Genomic DNA, 20,649 nt, shown 5'->3' with positions numbered 1-20,649 from the left:
TCTTAAGATTTGTGAAGTTTCTTTTGCTTTCAAATTCTTCTTATAGTTTGCTCTACATCAAAATCGTAGGGTACTAAACCTTCAGATCCTTAACTTTGCATGCGAAAAGTAAATTTCAGAAAATACTTAATAATACTAAATAATAAATTTTTATTATTTATCTTTTGGTTTTTGCAATTTTTTTTAATAACTTTCAAAAATTTGAAGTAAGTTAAAACTAATATATAATATATATATAGTAATCTTATAGTTCAAATAAAGTTTTAAAGATAATTTTGAAAAGATAATTCCTTTTCAAAGGTTTGTTTTTTCGTTTTGTCCCCAGCAACGGTGCCAAAAACTTGAACCGACCCGTAATCATGTAGATATTTATATTACTTAATATGTCAAAAACTTGAGCTAACCCGCAATTATGCAGATATTTATATTCATTACTTTGTCAAAAACTTGACCCAAATTATATTTAGCAGCTAGTGTGAACAAATGTAAAATGATAAAATTTAACGAAATTGTTTTCTTAGTAGGGATACTATGGAAGTATATGTATCATTTCAAATAATATAAGGTTTTGTATAAAACCCCAGTATCGATCCCACAAGGAAATATAAACAAAAAGAAATGAAATTCAGGAATTTTAACTTTAAGAGAACTTTACTTAAGATTGTGATACCTAAAATTTATATTCTTTATGCCCACATTTTTATATTTATTTTTTGAGATATTGGCTTTAATGAAAGTTATTTATGTGTTTTTATTTTAGGTTAAAAAATGGATGAAAAATGGTGAAAGAAGTGAAAAAAGATCAAATTTGAAGGAAAAATGAAGAAGGTGTAAAACTGAACTGAGGCGCTTAAGAGCCTAAGACTGGCTCTTATGCACTAGTTAAAGAGAGAGAATTACACCTAAGCATCAGGTACCTCTTTCTTAAGCGCCATAAATAGTTACTTGATGATTCATTCAATTTGGACGATTTTTTGAAGAGGTGTTTGAAGCAACCCTTGGTGAAAATGTGGGAAATAGTTAATGGTCACAAAACTTCAAGCAATTGGCTTTTGAAAGGTTGCAACTTCTATAAGATTCATTGAATGAATACACAATTTTAAGATACACCACGGAAACTTTTGGAAAATTATAAAAGAAGACTTATATTAAAGAGAAAGCAGAGCAATCTAGATCCATCCAGAGCCATCCAAATCCATCTAGAGCCAACCATCACACGTCGTCGTCGCCGCCACCGCTGCCTATCACCGCTACCACTGCCTACTTTTCTTTTTATTCTAAGTTGAAACTTTTATTGTAAGTGAAGCAAGAGATTCAAATGAATGTCAAGATTTTGATGGAAAGGATTTGAGATAACTTTTTATCCTTCCCACTGCATTTGGTTTTAATTTAGACTTCTTATTTATGTGCATGATTTCTACTTTCAAACTCAAGTTTGGTTGTATTTTCTTCATGAATTCTGGGTAGTTTTTCTTAACTTTTTCCTTAAAATGATAAGTTATTAAGTATTGGATGGAAGTTCTATAAAGTATTAGTCTTTAATGTTGGAAGAAGTTGTGATGATTTTAAACCTTGTACTTTATTTACTTCTTGATTTGGCAAATTAAGATATTAATACCTGTTGTGAGAACATGTAAGATCCAAGATGGTGTTATCTCAGTCAACAAATGGTAAGAATTACATTTGATTTCATATATGAGAATCTAGTTCATGTGGTTGAGTTCAAATAAATAAGAAATAAACCTTGAAGGGTGTAGAATTAGAGGACTTTAGAGTGACAGGATAAAGCCCCCAATTTGATTTATATTTTTAGGTTTTGATACAAGATATTAGCACCCAGGTTGAGGGAGAAGAGGGAACTCTAGAGTGAGAGCAAGTATTTTTCTTACCTAACCCTTCTTCAAGACTATTCAAACTGTAAATTAGCCAACGTTCTTTATAGCATCTCTAGTAAACATAATGAATATTATTGCTCCTATTTGATACAACACAATTAGAATACTTCCACAAAAAAATTCTTATACTTGTTACTTATTCATGCTAAGTAAAAAGATATTTTATTTATATTGCCCTCATCTTGTAAATATATAGTTAAATTAATTAGTTGCTTACTTTAGTTGCTTACTAATTAATTAGTTGCTTACTTTATTTTCAATTATCAAAAAATTATAAAAGAATCAAACTTTCATTCCTATTATAGCATCTAGAGTTTAAGTAAGAATATTTTGCTTAAGTAAAATTTATTATCTGATTTTATTTGTTTTGTAAGTTGCATATTGTTAGTTATCCATGTAGGTTCGATAATAGGGGCTTAGTCAAAAAGTCATATATTACTTAATAACGATACCTATGCTTATGCAGTATCCCATATTTAAATATTATAATTATATTTTTATTTGGTTTGAAGTTAATATTTTACCTACCTTTTTCTTGGGATCAAGTTTTTGGTGTCGTTGCAAAGTAAGAATTATATTAAGGAAATTAAGCATATAATCACATACATCAAGTTTGACAAATAAAAAGAGAATCAGGATCAAGTTTTTGGTGCTATTGACTGGGACAAATTACAAAATTATTTAAGAAATTTTTAGAAAGAAAATTTTTATTTTTATAAAGTCTTATTTAATCTTTCTAGATGTATTATAGGAAATTGTAATGTATTTTTTTTAATATAAAGTTCTTGTTTGTGTGTTTCTTTTATTTTATATGTTTTGTAGTAATGTAAGTGTAGTTCAGGTTTCACAGGACTAATGCCCTACTATTCTGAATTATTGAAAAATATTAGAAAAATTTAAAAAAATATATAAATTACTAAAAAAAAATTTCAAGAAATGACAAGCCAAAATAATTAAAATACTGAAGTTAATCAAGTGTTTAGACCTTTAAAAGATTATGCAAACCCTGTAGTGGATGAACTTGATTGTAGTATTCAAAAACCCACTGTAGTGGCATATTCATTTAAACATAAACCTGTTATTATATAAATGGTATCAAAAAATCAGTTTGGGGGAGCACAAACTGAAGATCCAAATTTACTTCTTGCTAATTTTCTAGAATTTTGTACTACATTTAATATGATGGTGTATCAGATGATTCTATAAGACTTAAACTTTTTCCTTACTCACCAAGGGATAAGACTAAGATATGGTTAGATTCGTTAACACATAGATCTATCAGAACTTGGGGTGATTTAGTGCAGAAATTCCTTGCTAAATATTTTCCACAATCGAAAACTGTAAAGTTTAGAAATAATATTAAATCTTTTTGTCAGTTTGAAGGGGAATCTATTTATGAAGCATGAGAACCATTTGAAGAACTACTGAGAAATTGTCCACACCATGCTATCTCAGATTGGCTAATAATTTAAACTTTTTAGAATGGATTATTTGGATCTCTTAGATCTATTATCAATGCCACTACTGGTGATTCATTAATGTCAAAATAATTTCATGAAGCTTACGCTTTAATTGAAGAAATGGCTACTATTAATTTCCAATCACCTTTTGAAAAGGTAAAACCTAAGAAAGTAGCTAATATGCATGAATCTGATACCTTTGCGATGTTAGCAAATCAAGTTGCTGCAATTTCAAGGAAGTTAGACCAATTTGAAATGAATTTTTCTCAAATAGAATGAATTATTCCCAAATAATTGCAATGATTGAAGAGAATTCATTAGGCCAAATGGTAGATTCTCAAGTATCATTAGAAACTTTTAATGTCATAAATGATAAGAAAGTTAACCTAAATTAAAACTATTACAACCCAAGTTGGAAGAACCATCCCAACTTTAACTAGAATAATACTTCAGGTTGTAATATTCAGTAATGGCCCACTGGGAAATTGGAACAACTAAGAGAAAAGTAATTATAGACCAACTTATCCTCCAAGTTTTTATAGTAATCCACAATTTAAGGAGATTAAGGTTTTTATAGAAGAAGTGGTGTTACAAATGGGTGTTACAAATGGGTGTTACAAATGGGAAATTAGTTACAAAGTTAAGGAGCTACAATTAGAAATATTGAGAATCAATTGGGACAAATAGCAAAATCATTAAGTAATAGATTTTAAGGAACACTTCCTAGTAATACTGAAACAAATCAAAAAAACCAGAATAAAGAGTAAGTAAAAAGCCATTCAACTTAGAAACGGAAGATAATTAGAAGGTAGAGTTTAAAAAGATACTAAAGTAGAGAGAAAATAATTTGAAGAGCCTGAAAATGATGCTCCAAAAGGCTTAGAGAGACCTATTTGTCCACTTAAAGTTGACTTGGAAAAACCAACACCTTCATTTCCTAAGAGCCTCAATCAATAAAAGTTGAATAAATAATCTTCAAAATTTTTGGAAAATTTTAAGAAGCTTACAATTAAATTTTCATTTGCTGAAGCCTTAAGAAAATGCCAAGCTATGTGAAGTGTATGAAGGACATTCTTAATAGAAAAAATAAGTTTGAAGATAACGAGGTTGCTACACTTCGTGAAGAGGGCAATGCTATAATTCATAAAAATCTTCCTGAAAAGCTTAAAGATCCTAGTAGCTTCACAATTCCATGTGCAATAGGAGACAAATTTTATGGGAAAACTTTATATGATTTAGGTGCAAGCATTAAACTTATGCCACTATCAATATTTAAAAGATTGGAATTATGAGAAATATCCCCTACTAATGTAACTCTGTAGTTAGCGGATTGCTCTAAAATATATCCTAAAAGAGCTACAGAAGATTTCTTACTAAAATTGGATCAATTAATCTTTCATGTTGATTTCATTGTGCTAGATATGGAGGAAGATATGGAGATACATATCATTTTGGTGAAACCTTTCCTAGCTACAGGAAGAGAAATGATAGATGTTCAGAAAGGGGAATTAACTATGAGCATCAATGATTAGACAGTTACTTTTAATATTTACAAATTAATGAAATATCCTGCAAAAGGAAAAGATGATGAATGTTGTAGAATGTATGTGATACGATTTCTAAGTGAATGTCATTTCAAAACAACTTATGAAGATAAATCTGAAATCAAAGAGTTGGAACACAAGTAAGAAGAGGAATTAGATCTATTTGAAGATTTTTACAAGGAAGATTCAAATTGTATTTGAGAAAGATTTAAAGTTTTTGAAATGACAAAAAAAGATACATCTTTTTGTCCATCAATTGAAAAACCTCCTAAGCTTGAGTTGAAGTTACTTCCTAATTATTTAAAGAGTTTTTTAGGTGATTCCTCAACATTACCTGTTATAATTTCCTCAAAATTAACTAAATTAGAAGAAATGAGTTTGATCGACACTTTGAAGACTTATAAGAAAGCCTTTGGATGGACAATTGATGATATAAAAGGAATAAGACCTTCAATTTGTATGCATAGAATTCATATGGAAGAGAACTACAAACCCAGGGCTGATCCTCAAAGGTTATTGAATCCTGTTTTGAAAGAATTTATTAAGAAAGTGATTTTAAGTGATTAGATGCTAGAATTATCTATCCTATTTTAGATAGTGCATGGGTTATTCTAATTCACTTTGTTCCTAAGAAAGGAGGAGTGATTGTGACTATGAATGAACATAATGAGTTAATACTAAAAATATTAGTCACAGGGTGGCGAATATGCATTGATTATAGAAAATTAAATCTCGCCACTAAGAAGGATCATTTTCCAATATTCTTTCTAGATCAAATGTTTGATATACTAGTTGGGCACAAATACTGTTATTTTCTGGATGGATATACTAGTTATCACTAAATACAGTTATCACTAAATACAAATAGATCACTAAATACAAATAGCTCCTGAGAATTAAGAGAAAACAACTTTTACCAGTCCTTTTGGAATAATTGATTTTAGAAGAATGCCCTTTGATTTATGTAATGCCCTTGCTACATTTCAAAGATGTATGATGACTATTTTTTATGATTTAATCAAGAAAGGAATTGAAGTTCTTATGGATGATTTTTCAGTGTTAGGAGCTTCATTTTAATCATGTTTAGAACATTTACCAAAAGTTCTTAAGCATTGTGAAGAAACAAATTTATTCCTTAATTGGGAAAAATGCTAATTTATGGTAGCTGGAGGAATTCTGTTAGGACATCAGATTTAAGAAAATGCTATGGAAGTAGACCCTGTAAAACTTCAAGTGATCGCTAATTTACCTTACCCAACAAGTGTGAGGGAAATTAGGAGTTTTTTAGGTCATGTTGGATTCTACAGGCAGTATATCAAAGATTTTCAAAGATTTCTAAGTCTCTATGCCATTCACTTGAAAAAGATGTAATTTTTAATTTTGATAATGAATGTCTAAAATCTTTTGAGTTATTAAAAGAAAAATTAATCATTGCACCAATTATTATTTCACCAGCTTGGGATAAATCTTTTGAATTAATGTGTGATGCAAGTGATTATGATATTGGAGTTGTTTTAGGATAAAAGTATGATAAGATTTTCAAAGTAATCTACTATGCTAATATAAATCTTAATAAAGCTCAAATTAATTATACCACAACTTAGAGAGTTATTATCAATAGTATATGTTTTTCAAAAATTTATATCATATTTAATTGGAACTGAATGTGTTGTACATACTGATCATTCTTCTATTAAGTATTTAATTAAAAAGAAGGATGTAAGACCAAGACTTATATGATGGATTCTTCTTTTGCAAGAATTTGACTTTGAATAGTAGATAAGAAGGGAGCTGAGAATCAAATTTTTTATCATCTGTCCAGGCTTGAATTAGAAAAACCACTCTATTTTGAAAGAGAAATTAAAGAACATATTCTAGTTGAAGAACTATTTGCATTAATGAGTGGTGAGTTCCATGGTACGCCAACATTGTGAACTTCTTTATCAGTGATATTATACCCTATGGAATGTGTGCCTTTGAATCTTCCTTATAAAAATCTTCAAATTGCTTTAATTATTCATCTTGCTCGTATTCTAACACTTTCACTTCAGATTTCTCTTGATAAGTTATTTTGAAATGATATTCACTTAGATATCTTATTACATCCATTCTGTAGCATTCATCATCTTTACCTTTTGCAAGATACTTCTATGATTTAGAAATATTAAAAGTAATTGTTTGATCATTGACGCACATATGTAATTTCCCTTTCTACACATCTATCATTGCTCTTCCTGTAGCTAGAGAAGGTCTCCATAAAATGATAGGTATCTCCTTATCTTCCCTCATATCTGGCACAATGAAATCAATAAGAAGGATAAATATATCTAATTTTACTAAAAAATCTTTTATGATTCCCTCAGGATATGTTATTAGATGATCTGCTAACTGTTGAGTTATAGTTGTAAGGGATATTTTTCGTAATCCCAATTTTTTAAATATTTATACTAGCATAAGGTTAATGCTTGAACCTAATTCACACAAGGCTTGAACCATAAAATCTATTTCCTATTGCACATGAAATTTTGAAGCTACTAGGATCTTTAAGCTTTAGCTTTTCAGAAAGCTTTAGCTTTTCAGAAAGCTTTTTTTGAATTATAGCACTCCACTCCTCACTAAGTGCAATAGTCTTGCTATCTTTGAAATTCCTTTTTTTGATAAGAATATCCTTCATAAACTTCATGTAGCTTGGTATTTGTTCTAAGGCTTCAGCAAATGAAATATTAATTGTAAGCTTCTTAAAGATTTCTTGAAATTTTAAAAATTATTTAACTGTTGTTGACAAATTCTTTGAGGAAATCGAGGTGATGATTTTTCCAAGTTAAAATTTTAAGTGGAGAAATAAGTATCTCTAAACCTTTCGGAGCATCCTCTTTAGGCTCTTCAATTTCTTCTCTCTCTACTTCAATCTTCAATGTCTTTTTGAACTTTGAACTCTACCTTCCAACTCTTTTCTGCTTCTAAGTTAAATGACTTTTACTTGTTCTTTATTCTGGTATTTTAGTTTTACTTCTGTATTATTTGGAAGTATTCCTTGGGATCTATTACTTAATGAATTTGTTATTTGTCCTAATATTTGAATTTGTTATTTGTCCTAATTGATTCTCAATATTTCTAATTATAGCTCCTTGACTTTGTAATTGATTTCCTATTTATAACACCACTTCTTTTATCGATAACTTTTTCTCCTTAAATTGTGGATTAATGTTAAAACCTAGATGATAAATAGGTCTATAATTATTATTATTACCTTAGTTGTTCTAGTTTTCCAAAGGGTTTAGTTGGTTGTTCCCCCATTACTGATTATTACCACCCAAAGTATTATTAAAGTTAAAGTTAGGATGGTTCTTCCAACCTTGGTTATAATAGTTTAAATATGGGTTATTTGTCTTGTTGTTTGTGTAATTCAAAGTTTCTAATGATGTTTGAGAATCTAATGTAGTTTCTAATGATGTTTGAGAATCTACAATTTGGCCTAATGAATTCTCTTCAATCATTGAAATTGGTTGAGAAAAATTCATTCCAAATTGGTCTAACTTCCTTGAAATTGTAGCTACTTGAGTTGCTAACATTGCAAAAGCATCAGATTCATGGATATTATCTACTTTCTTAGGATTTACCCGTTCATAAGGCCATTTAAATTTATTAGTAGCCATCTCTTCAATTAAAGCAAAAGCATCATGAAATGGTTTTGACATAAATGAACCATCGGCAGCGGCATCGATAATAAATCTAAGAGATCCAGCTAATCCATTGTAAAAGGTTTGAATTATTAAACAATTTGGTATAACATGGTGTGGACACTTTCTCAGGAGTTCTTTAAATCATTCCCATTCTTTATAAATAGATTCCCCTTCAAACTGAAAAAAAAAAGATGTATTATCATTTCTAAACTTCGTTGTTTTTTTAGTGGAAAATATTTAGAAAGAATTTTTTTTGCTAAATCATCCCATGTTTTGATAGATCCAGGTGCTAATGAATTTAACCATATATTAGCCTTATCACTCAATAAGAAAGGAAAAAGTTTAAGTCTTATAGGATCGTCCGAAATACCATCATATTTAAATGTAGCACACAGTTCAAGAAAATTGGCAAGATGTAATTGATTATTTGATATCATTTGGATAATAGCTTATTTAATTTCAAATGAATTTGCCACTACACTAGGTTTTTGAAAACTACAATGAAGTTCATCTACTGTAGGGTTTGCATAATCTCTTAAAGGTCTACATTCTTGATTAATTTCAGCATTCTGATTATTTTGGTTTACCATTTCTTGAACTTTTTTTTTCTTTTCTTTTTTGAAAATTTTGATTTTTCTAATAGTTCTTTCTACTTCAGAGTCATAGGCACTATTCCTTTAGGACCTGAAATACGCATACATTACTACTAAACAACATAAAGTAAAATCACACAAATAAAAACTTATATAAAAACAACACTGCGATATTCCTAAAATAAATCTAAATGCTTAAATAAGACTTTCAAAATATAGAAATTTGCTTTCCTAAAAATTTCTTCACAATTCTTAATCCCCTTGGCAATGGCGCCAAAATCTTGATCCTGATCTTACATGACAGTACTATGAATATGTAGTAATAATTTCAATTTTCCTTATATCTCTTACTTTGCAATGACACCAAAAACTTAATTCTGAAGTAAATAAGAATGTAATTATTATATTTAAATATGGGATACTACGCAAGTATATTTATCATTATCAAGTAATATAAGACTTTTTGATTTAGCCCCGAATATCAAACCCACAGGGAGAGTTTCAATCTTTGAATAAGTCAAAATAAATTAGATAACAAAATCTACTTTGTAAAATATTCTTTCTCAAACTATAAAAGTTATAATAGGAATGAACATTTGATTATTTTTAGTAATTTTTGATAATTGAATATAAAGTAAACAACTAACTAAATTTAACTAGATATTTGTAAAATGAAGATAATATAAAAAAATATCTTTTTTCTTATCAAAAATCAGTACCAAGTATAGAAATTATGTTGTGGAAGTATTCAAATTGTGTTGTGCTAAATAGGAGCAATATTATTTTTTTACCCTTACTAGAGATGCTATAAAGAACATTTGCTAAATTAAAGTTTGAATAGTCTTGAAGATGCGCTAGGTAGGGAAGATACTAGCTCTCACTCTAGAGTTCCCTCTTCAACCTCCACATGGGGGCTAACATCACGTATCAAGACCTAAAATTATAAATCAAATCAGGAGCTTTAGTTTCACTCTATAGTCCTCTAACTCTACACCCTTCAAACTTTTTTTTCTTATTTATATACACTTAATCCATACAACGTCATATGATTTTCATTCTCATCCATACAACGTCATACGATTTTCACCATTAGTTAACTAATACAATACCATAAAAGATCTTACATGTTCTCACAACATATATTAGCATCTTAATTGACCAAATCAAGAAGTAAATGAAGTACAAGGTTTAAAATCAACACAACTTATTCCGACATTAAAGATTAATACTTCACACAACTTCCATCCAACACTTAATCACTTATCATTTTAAGGAAAAGAAAAAGAAAACTACTCATAATTCATGGAGAAAACACAATCACACTTAAGTTTAAAAGTATAAAAATGTAAACAAATAAGAAGTTTAAATTAAAACCAAATGTATTCACAAAGATGAAAACTTATATCAAATCCTCTCCACCAAACTCTTGAAGTTCCTTTGAATCTCTTCTCTTCCTTTCTCTTACAATACTCTCTACTAACACACTATGAGTCCTCCCTTTCTTCTCTCTAAAACTATCCTAATTAATCTAAAAAAGTCTCAAAGAGAGAGGGTCGCGGTGGCGTCTAGAGTGGGCTAGGGGGGAGTAGGAGAGAGAGTTCTTTTCGTGGAGAGTTTTCTTAAATATGTATATAAATGATAAAAAATAAGTATAAAAATTTTCTCAAAAATAAGTAAAAAAATAAGTATAAAAATGTGTACATAAATGCTATAAATTTTAGGTGTATCAGGGACATATTATTTGGAATGCTCTCATCTCCCCTTCTATTTCCATCTTTTTGTGGAGATGTTTTCTATCAATGCTTGCTTTGGATGATATATTCATGCTTAAAGGTTTGAGACTTGTCTCTAAATGTTACATTTTTAGTAAGGCTAAAGAGACTTCATCACACCTTTTTTATGAATGCTCCTTCTCCAAAGTTGTTTGGTTGGGGATTGGGAGGCATCTCCATATTCTTTGGCCACTTAGCTCTCAGTAGAGGATTATATGGCTTCTTGGAAAGTTTCACAGCATAAAAAACTTGCACATTTCTCTTCGATTTATTTGGATGGCAAGAAACTGTTATAAGTATGACAACTCCCCACCTAACCTCTGCCTTACTATTTCTCAAATACTCTCTAACTACTATATGGATTGCCATACTTTAAGACTAAATAGTTTTGAGCCTTTACAATAAATTGGCAAGAGGTCATCTCTGGAAAAATGGTTGCCCCCTAGTGGTGGCTGAATTAGACTTAATAATGATGGCAGTTGGTGTTCACAAGCTTTTGGAAACTGAGGTGTTTTAGAGATGATTTGGGCTCTTATTTATGTTATTTCACTTCCCTGATTGAGGTTGTAAGTCCTTTGGAATGTGAAGGCTGGGTTGTATTGACATGTATTAAGATTGTAAATATTTTTCACTACTCTAGACCGGTTATAGAAACTGCTTCATTGTAGATTTATAATATGCTTACTAAAGTGCACAGCCTGATTGGGATTTATTGTGTCTATTTAATAGAATTTGGAGTTTAATCTCAACACATCATCTAAATATTGAGTTCAATTTTATTTACATAGAAGGTAATGCACCAGCTGACTGGCTAGCAAAAAATGGCACTAATATCTTAACTCTTGGCACTCATCCCCCTCCACCACTCAAAAAGTTGCTGCATTGTGATAATCTTTCTATATCATATATTAGAATCTAATTGCTGCTCTTATTACAATTGATTTCTTTTTCTTACCTGACTTTTATGACTTCCATAACCTTGCTTACGCTCAGCTACTGCACCTCTATTTTAACAGGCTCCCTGCTTTACTGGAACTTTGGTTTCTAGGATAACTTATATTGTCCCCATTCCCTCTTTGCCCAATATGCTGCATCTGTTTTTTTTTGGTAATAACTAAGGATGTTTCTGACTGCTATGCCTTGGTTTTTCTTTCTTTTTGGATTAGAACATATGGGGCTAGCTGTGGGTCAATTTTCTTTCTTGTTGTATGGAACATATAGTTTCGTGTTTGTTTCCCTTTTTCTGTGGATGTACTTAGTGTATGGTTGCCCTGTGTTTTTGGTTCATCGATTTTGAAGTCTCTTTTGATTTTGAATATATCTTAATTGCTATACAGGTTTTGGGGGCTGCATGTGCTCTTCTGATTTTATCTTCCCATCAGAATTTCCTATCTCGAGTGGTCCTCCCAACTTTGTTTCCAGCCTTTTGGTGCAGTAATTTTTTTTAGAGCACCTTTTTATTATTGGAGAAACTCTCGGTTTTGGCTTTTTTGGGCTCAATGTTGTATTTTTCTTTTCACTAAGTAAATTTTTTTTGTGTATACGACCATTTTTTGTCCTTTATTTAGTTTTCGTATACTCTTTTGGGTGCTGTTGAGAGGATTTTTAATGTGATAGAGGAACCCCTTGATGAGCGTGTAATGTATTTCCTTTGTTTTTTAATTTCGGGGGATCCTCTCTCAACCAATATTATGCACTCAACTTTTGTAATTAACACGTAGGGAGCCAAATAATGCTCCTTATATATATATATATATATATATATGGCACTGAATATGTATAAATATTTCATCATGGTAGAGGCTGCTCTGTTAGGGTTTCCCTCATGGTTGTGCTCTATTGCTGGATAGTTTTGGCAGACAAGGCAGTGGTGGTATGGCTTCACTCACTATTGCTGAGGCCCTCATCCTCTTTCTTCAGATTCTTGGGGATTTTCGGTTCATTTGAGTGCTTCTCAGGTACTCATTTGTTTGAATTTCAAAGTTATTGTTCCATTGGCCATTTCTCTGTCTGCTCTTGTTTGGTTGCTGCTTGGTTTGTCTTTGCTCTACTTTCACAAGGTCCTTTTCCTTTTCATAATATTTGGCTTATCTCTTCCATGGTGGCTGATTTGGTGGCAGCTGACCCCAACTTCATGGGAAGCAATCTTATGCTGTAGTCACAGATATGGAACCAAGTGGGATTTCACCTGGAGAAAAACTAGTCTTCCCGCAAGTTTACCATGATGCTTATGAGGGCAAGGTAGATTGTGATCTCATCTTAAAAGGTAGTAAAAAGCATGGGAAATATGCTATTATTTTTTAAAAAAATGAGGTGACTGAACTAGCAGAGAACTGCAAGTTTACTCTAATTAAAAATTTTAAATGGCTCATCCCAAAATGGATTTCATTAGGAAAGCTTTTGTTGATCTAAAATTGGTTAGCAATTGGAAAATTGGGTTTTTTGATGACAGACATGTAATGATATATCTCACCAAAGAAGAAGATTTTGCTAAAAATGTTCTCCAAAAAATTTATTCAAATTGGAAACACCACCACGAAACTTCTAAAATGGACAACTGCCTTTGACCCTAAGAAGGAGCCACCCATTATTCCAATTTGGTTTAAACTTCCTAATTGGAAGCTCCATTTTTTCAACCACAAGGTCCTCTTTTCAGTTGGGGCTTTACTTGGCAGACAAATGAAGCTAGACATCTCCACCTTTAATCTCTCAAGAGCATCATTGGCCAAGATTTTGGTGGAAAGAGATATTACATTGCCACCTATTGAAAAAGTTTAGTTGGGCACTACCCATGATGGGTACTGGCAACCCATCATCATGGAACAACATCCCTACTACTGTAATCATTACAACATATTTGGTCATACCAATGACAAATGCTATCGACTTCATCCCAACCTGAAACCTTTGAGAGGACGTAACAGTCAGATAAACCCTGTGACACCAGTTGTGGTGTCAGCTGCTGATCCTAAAACATAAGATGGGGTTACAGCAACTAATGACATGGTGACTGGGGATGCACCCAAATTGTGACCACTGTTAACCTTTGAAAGATTTATTATAAATTACATAATCCAAGCAGTAGGAATGCAATTTGGCTCCCCCTCCTCAACTTGTCAAAGAAATACAATGAACTCTTGAAGTAGAGTGGCAGACACAAAAAGGCAAGATAAAGAAGAAAATCCCTTGGGAATCCCAGGAGGACACTTATATATTGGATGCTGGAAGCTCATACTCATCAAGAAGGGAGTTTCTTACCAGACTAACCAGGAGGAGAGCCAAATCTTCCCATCATGAATAACCTTTTATGTTGGAACATAAGGGGGATTGTCCACTGCCACTCCTTGAAAAGGCTGCAACATTTAAATAGAAAACATAAGTTATGGTGTTTGGCAATTTTGGAACCTCTGGCCGATCATAACCCCATAAATTTTGGAAAATTTTTGCTGGCTTTTTCTTGTTACACAATATGAATAACAAAATTTGGCTCTTTTATAGATAGGACATCTCTTTTTCTATCGTCATTAACCATCGCCAACTCCTTCACTTCTCCTTTACAATGGTTGATCATACTGGCTTTGCTACTATTGTATATGCAGGCTGAACCAAATGCGCAAGAAAGGAGTTATGGGATAATCTCTTTCTTATTAGTTAGCATATGAACAAATGTTGGTTGGTTAGAGGGAACTTTAATTGCATTGCTTCACCTGCTAAATAACTTAGAGGTAGACCCCCTTATCTTATCCACCTTAATCACATTCAATGATAATATTCAGGCCACTAGTTTGTTTGCTCTGGGTTTTATGGAAAACTTGGAGGAAGACCCCCTATCTCAGAGTACTGTCAATGAAGCATGGATTCAAAATTTTTTACACACCACTGTTACACATCTCAGTCTTACAGGGTCAGATCACAGCCCCCTACACATTACAATCACTGCCCACCTAGCCATGGACACACCATTTAGATATTTGAATTTGTGGTCTGGACATAATGATTTTCTTAACACTATTTCAACACATTGGAGGGGTATTGATCACCTTATCCCTTTATGAAACTTTGGCAATTGCAAAAAATAAGTTGGGAAAGCTTTTACACAATGGAATAGGACTACCTTTGGTAATGTTCTTACAGGGGTTGATCAAGTGGAAAGGGAAACTGTGGCCTTAGAATCTGTTGTTTTCACTGGTGTGATTGATGAACATTATCTACTGGAAGATAATCAGAAACTCCTCACTATTGTGGCATGGAAAGAAGCCTTTCTTAATTAGAAAGCTTCAACCAACAGATTTATAGATGGGGACAGAAACACTAAATATTATCATTCCAGTATCAAATACAGGAGAAAATGCAATACTATCCATTTAAATAAGGATGGCCATGGAAGATGGATTAGAGACCCCACTAACATTTCCCAAGATGTTGTGGATTATTATCAAAAGTTAATGATACAGTTCACATAGACCCAGCTATCCTCCTTCCAAATCATGCTTACACCACAACACTAAAACTTGCAGAAGTTCCCACTGAGGAGGAAATTTGAAATGCTATGTCCTCTATTGATAGTGGAAGGTCTGCTGGACCAGATGGAGTCACCTCAAATTTTTATAAAAAAGCTTGGAGAATCATTAAAGGCATTTTGGTACTGGTCGTACAGTGTTTTTCTTAGGGAATGATCTCCCTAAATATTTTCTTGCATCTATCATAGTACTCATTTCTAAATCCACAACCAGGGATCAGTGGCATCAGTTCAAGACAATTAGCCTTACAAACGTGGTCAGCAAAATCATTAGGAAAATCATTGTTGAGAGGCTTCAGCATGCCACATTTTATCAGCCCTAAACAGGCAGCCATTGTAAAGGGTAGATGTATTGGGGACAATGTGCTTTTAGCTCAAGAGCTATTAAATGACATAGATAAACCATGCATAAGGGGAATCTCATCTATTAACTTGATCTAAAGAAAGCTTATGACATGATATATTGGGATTTGGTAATGGAAACCTTGGTGGCTAGTGACTTTCCAGTGATTTTTGTTAGCTTGTTAATCTTGAAAGTTATAGTTATGTAAAATTAATAAAGTTGACTTTGCTTTGCAACAATGACAAAAAACTTGGTTCGATATTTATAAATAAGAAATCGAAGCAATTTATGTTGGGATTCTACGCAAGTATACGTATCGTTATCAAATAGTACTGGACTTTCTGTTTAAGCCCCAAATATTGATCCCACGAGGAAGGTTTAAATTCAAAATATTAATTTAAACTAGGAAATTCACAACAATAAAGAAACTCTACTACACTAATTTCAAATATTTAAGGTGCTATCAGAACTAAATTATCATCTACTAGCAAGACTATAAATTAAAGTTAAACTATAACTACCAAACTATGTTTCTGTGATGAAGTTATCAAATATGAGAAAGCATCTTTCCCACTACAATGAGTTTTTTTGTAGAATGAGAGAGATAAATGGTATGAATTTGTATCATGCCAAATAGGAGCAATTTTAATTCTCTACCCGTATTCAAGTTTTATAGAGAATCATTGGCTAATCTTAGGTTTAATCTCTAAATCTGTGGTTAGGTTGGGACAATACTGGCTCTCACTCCAGAGCTCCCACTTCCTTTACCCTCAAGGCTAACTCTCGCTTTAGTTCTTAAACACAAAAACCAAATTGAGCATTTTAATCAGTCACCCTAAAATCTCCAATTCTTTCTCAAATGATATATATTTTCCTATTTATTTGCACCCAATTCCATGAACGAAACACTCCATCATGATATCGAATGTGATTCTCACATTGTTGTACAACTCAAACTCCATTTCTCAGATGGTAGGTTTCACAACAGATGTTAACATTTCAATTAGAAAAATCAAAAAGTAAATTAAAAAGTGAGCAAAAAATCATCATAATTTATTTTATATTTTAAAATTGACACATCCAAATTATCTCTTCATTTCACCCTATCTCAAAGTAGGGAGAAAAATTAAGAAAACCACTCATAGCTCATGAGAAAGATACAACAAAATACAAATTTATTAATTAAAAGAAAGTTTATACAATAATAATTTAATAACACCACTTATCAGTAACTCTTTCTCAAAGCAAATCCTTTATAGCCTCTATTGGACTCTTTCTCTCTTTACAAGAATCTTGATTTTCTCCTTAAAGATGTATGGAGGAAGAAATCTCTCACTTCTCTCCCTCTCTTAACAACTCTTAGGAGAAAATCACACATAGAGTCGCCACACTAAATAATAGAACACTCAAGTAAAATAAGTTACACACTAGTCCCCCTCCCCTTTTCTGATCAATTTTTGCTCTAAATAAAGCATAATGTCAGTTTTCCAAGAGGTGTGTTCAATATCTCTTCCAAAAGCATCCAAATTCATCGAACCTTCTAGAATTTTGCCCAGCACCTGGCGTCGTAGGCACCCACGTTGGTGCCATCGGCGCCCACTATGTTCTAGATTTCTGGTTCATGCTGGCACCATTGGCGTCCTTGCTGGCGCCGTCGGCGTCCTTGCTAGTGCCGTCGATGATGAGTATTTTTCCAAAACACCATTTTTACTCCAAATTCCATCCTTTTGACTTTCTTTTTGCTTCAAGTGTTAAAAATCATCAACCTGCAACAAAATATGAAAAATACCTTCCTTTAAAGTGCATTATCACCAAAAATTAGTATAACATATAGGTCTAAAAATGCAAATATTTTTGGTGCATCAAAATCCACAAAATTTAAATGTTACTTGTCCTCAAGTAAATCTCTTACTACATAAAAATATGACTTATAGTGAAGAATTTAACTTCTAGATTTTCATATTTTGGTCTACTAAATATAATAGCATCACTTAAGAAAAATTTAAAATAGCTCAAGTTAATAGTAAAGTTATAAGAAAATCTAATAGTCAGGTCTAAGATTTCTGATTTTCTATTCTTTTCAAGGAAAAATGCAAATTTTCATATTAAACCCACTTAGCATATCCATATGAAAAAGAACTTCATGAAAGCTTTATTAGTAAATATGCTAATACTTAAATATAAGTTTAGTAAACGTAGCCAAGCCTTCTTCCTTAAGTTGATTTAAGTGAAGCCAAATTTTGATTAAGCATCTCCTCTAGCTTCTCCTCACATCTTTTTTGTTTCTTTTCTTTCATTTTTCTTTCTTTTCTTTCAGGATCATTTTCAATCCTTTCTCTTTTTTTTAACGTGAGGATTACTATATCTGGATAGCCTTTAATGATTTTGAACTCCCCTATCCTCTTATTAAATTTAAGAACTTTTCACATTCCTTTACTTTACAAATTCGTATTAGCTTTGAAGATTTTTCATAAAGTTTCATTCTTTTCTTCTTACATGAAACTCTAAGATTCTTAATACTTCAAAAATACAAATTCCTTTACTTACAATGGACAAACATAGTCTTTTTCTCTCCTACATAATACCTTAATCTTTAGAATTAACCTTTATAATTGAAAATTTTTACTTAAGTTTACTATATATATAAAAACACAACTATAGTTATTTAAAGGTTATGCTCTCTACCACTATATGTCATGTCAAATTAAAAATTTTAAAATATAGTTCATTGAGGACAAATAAAATTAAGTTTCTTTCTTTAAAAATGAATTTTTCTTAACCCCCAAACTTAAATTTTTAAAAGATTAAGCATGAAAAACTGAAATTAAAGGGTGAAAGAAAAAATTTATTATATAAAGAAAGACTTACCTGTTGAAGGTTCTAATTTTGAAACTTTACTCTGAAATATTGCAGGTGCTAATATGATACTACAAAACTTGAAACATTAAATAGCACATAATATATATAAAAATATTTGTTGAGAAAGAGTTAAATAAAAATTAAAATACAATAAAGTACTAAAAACAAATAATAGTATGAAAACAAATTACAATTTAACAACATCTTTATATGTTATAGTTCACAACACCATATTTGAATACAAATCAAAGTTTTACATTTGACTAACTAAAAATAACAACAAAAACAAAATTCAACAAACAATAATCTAAATAAAAGATCATAACTAAGACTAAACAGACATTTTCACTCATCATCATCATCATCATCTTCTTCTTCTACATCAAAGCTTTACTGTTGATAAGGAGTAAAGATAGGGTGACTAGGAAATTGTATTGAGTGGTCACCTCTCATGTATCTTACCATAGCATCATCATATTCAAATTTCTGCTTTGTTAAATTATCATTATGTGCATTTCTGGCCTCTAAATTTTCAATCCTGCTCTCCATCCTTAAAATATCTTTTTGTTGGATCATCATCTCTTCCACAAGCTCCTAGAGAGTATCGGTACTAGAAGTAGAAGGAATATCCCTACTCCTACTGAAGGAATATCCAGGAATATCCCTACTCCTACTTCCCAATCTCCATCCAACATGAGATTCATAAGTTTTAATGTTTGCTTTCCCACTAGGTTTAAGTGGCTCAATTCTTTCTTCATCCATTCTAAAATCAACTCCTGTCTGCTCGCATAATGTGAAAATGAGGGCAGGGTGAGCTAACCCACCAGTCATCTCACCCATAGCAATAGAATGAGTGTTCCTATAGATAATAGATCCAACATCTAGACTAACCATCTGTTGGATACAGAAGTTTAAAATAGCCCTATCATTAGTAATTTCACTATGGTGATTTGTAGGTATCATTATGGCAGATATAAAGTAAACTCAGACCTTGGATATCACATTTAACATAGAAGCAGAGAAGTTTTCCTTAACATTATTCTTCACTTTCCAATTGCCTCTTCCATTAGTAAGAAATGAAATAATATCATCCAAAGCATTGTTTGTAGCAAAAAATGCGTTGTACTCATAGTGAAATACTTCTCATTACTGATAGAATTCATTAATCCTCCTTGGGTGAATTCAACCATTTTACCACGAACATAGACGTGGTCATCAGAAGTCTCCTTAAAATTTGCATAGAACTCCATGACTACACCAATAATGGCCTCGGTGGTAATATAACAGAAATTTTCCCACTGTTGAGCAACAATTAATCTCTCGACTTCACCACCCAGATTTTTGAACGCTCGATTCAGAATTATTTTCTTTGTATTCAGTAGGCTTTTGAAATGAATGATAGCTTTGCAGTTCATGAATTTTTTTGTCATCATATTCCAATTTCCTCTTTCATTTGCTCATCCTTGGTGCCATTGTCATCTAGGAAAAATTGATAAAATCCAAATAAATTCAAAAAATTTTGAAAATCACAATGTGGAACATTCTAAACTTAAATACACTAAGTAAGTGTTCTTCAATAAAGGATTTTCTCAAAATCTCCTTAAAAAATTCAATATTTTGGATCTTGACAATGTAGGTGAAATCCTTGGTGGAAATAAAAAATTTTTAGTTCAAAGTGTAGCTCTTACTGAGAGAAGATGAAATCCAAACTCCTTTTGTCTTCAAATCCCTTTAAATCCAAGCATTTTCAAGCTCTAGGGGTGTAAACCGAAGGTTGAAGGTGACCAAAAGGGTAAAAATGGTTTTTTTACTGGTTATTTTGTGAAATTAAAGGGATTTGGCATCTTTCGGGTCTCGGGCACCATCGGCACCAGTGCCCAAAAATATAAAATTTTCCTAATTTTTGCACTTGAGTTATTTTAAATTCCCTTTAAAGTCTAATTAGTCTTCTTTTTTCTTCTTTTTTTAAGCAATAATAATC

This window comes from Phalaenopsis equestris, unplaced genomic scaffold, assembly GCF_001263595.1.
Source record: "Phalaenopsis equestris unplaced genomic scaffold, ASM126359v1 Scaffold210877, whole genome shotgun sequence".
Classification (NCBI taxonomy): Eukaryota; Viridiplantae; Streptophyta; class Magnoliopsida; order Asparagales; family Orchidaceae; genus Phalaenopsis; species Phalaenopsis equestris.
The sequence above is the reverse complement of the archived record's forward strand: the minus strand, read 5'-3'. Positions refer to the sequence as shown.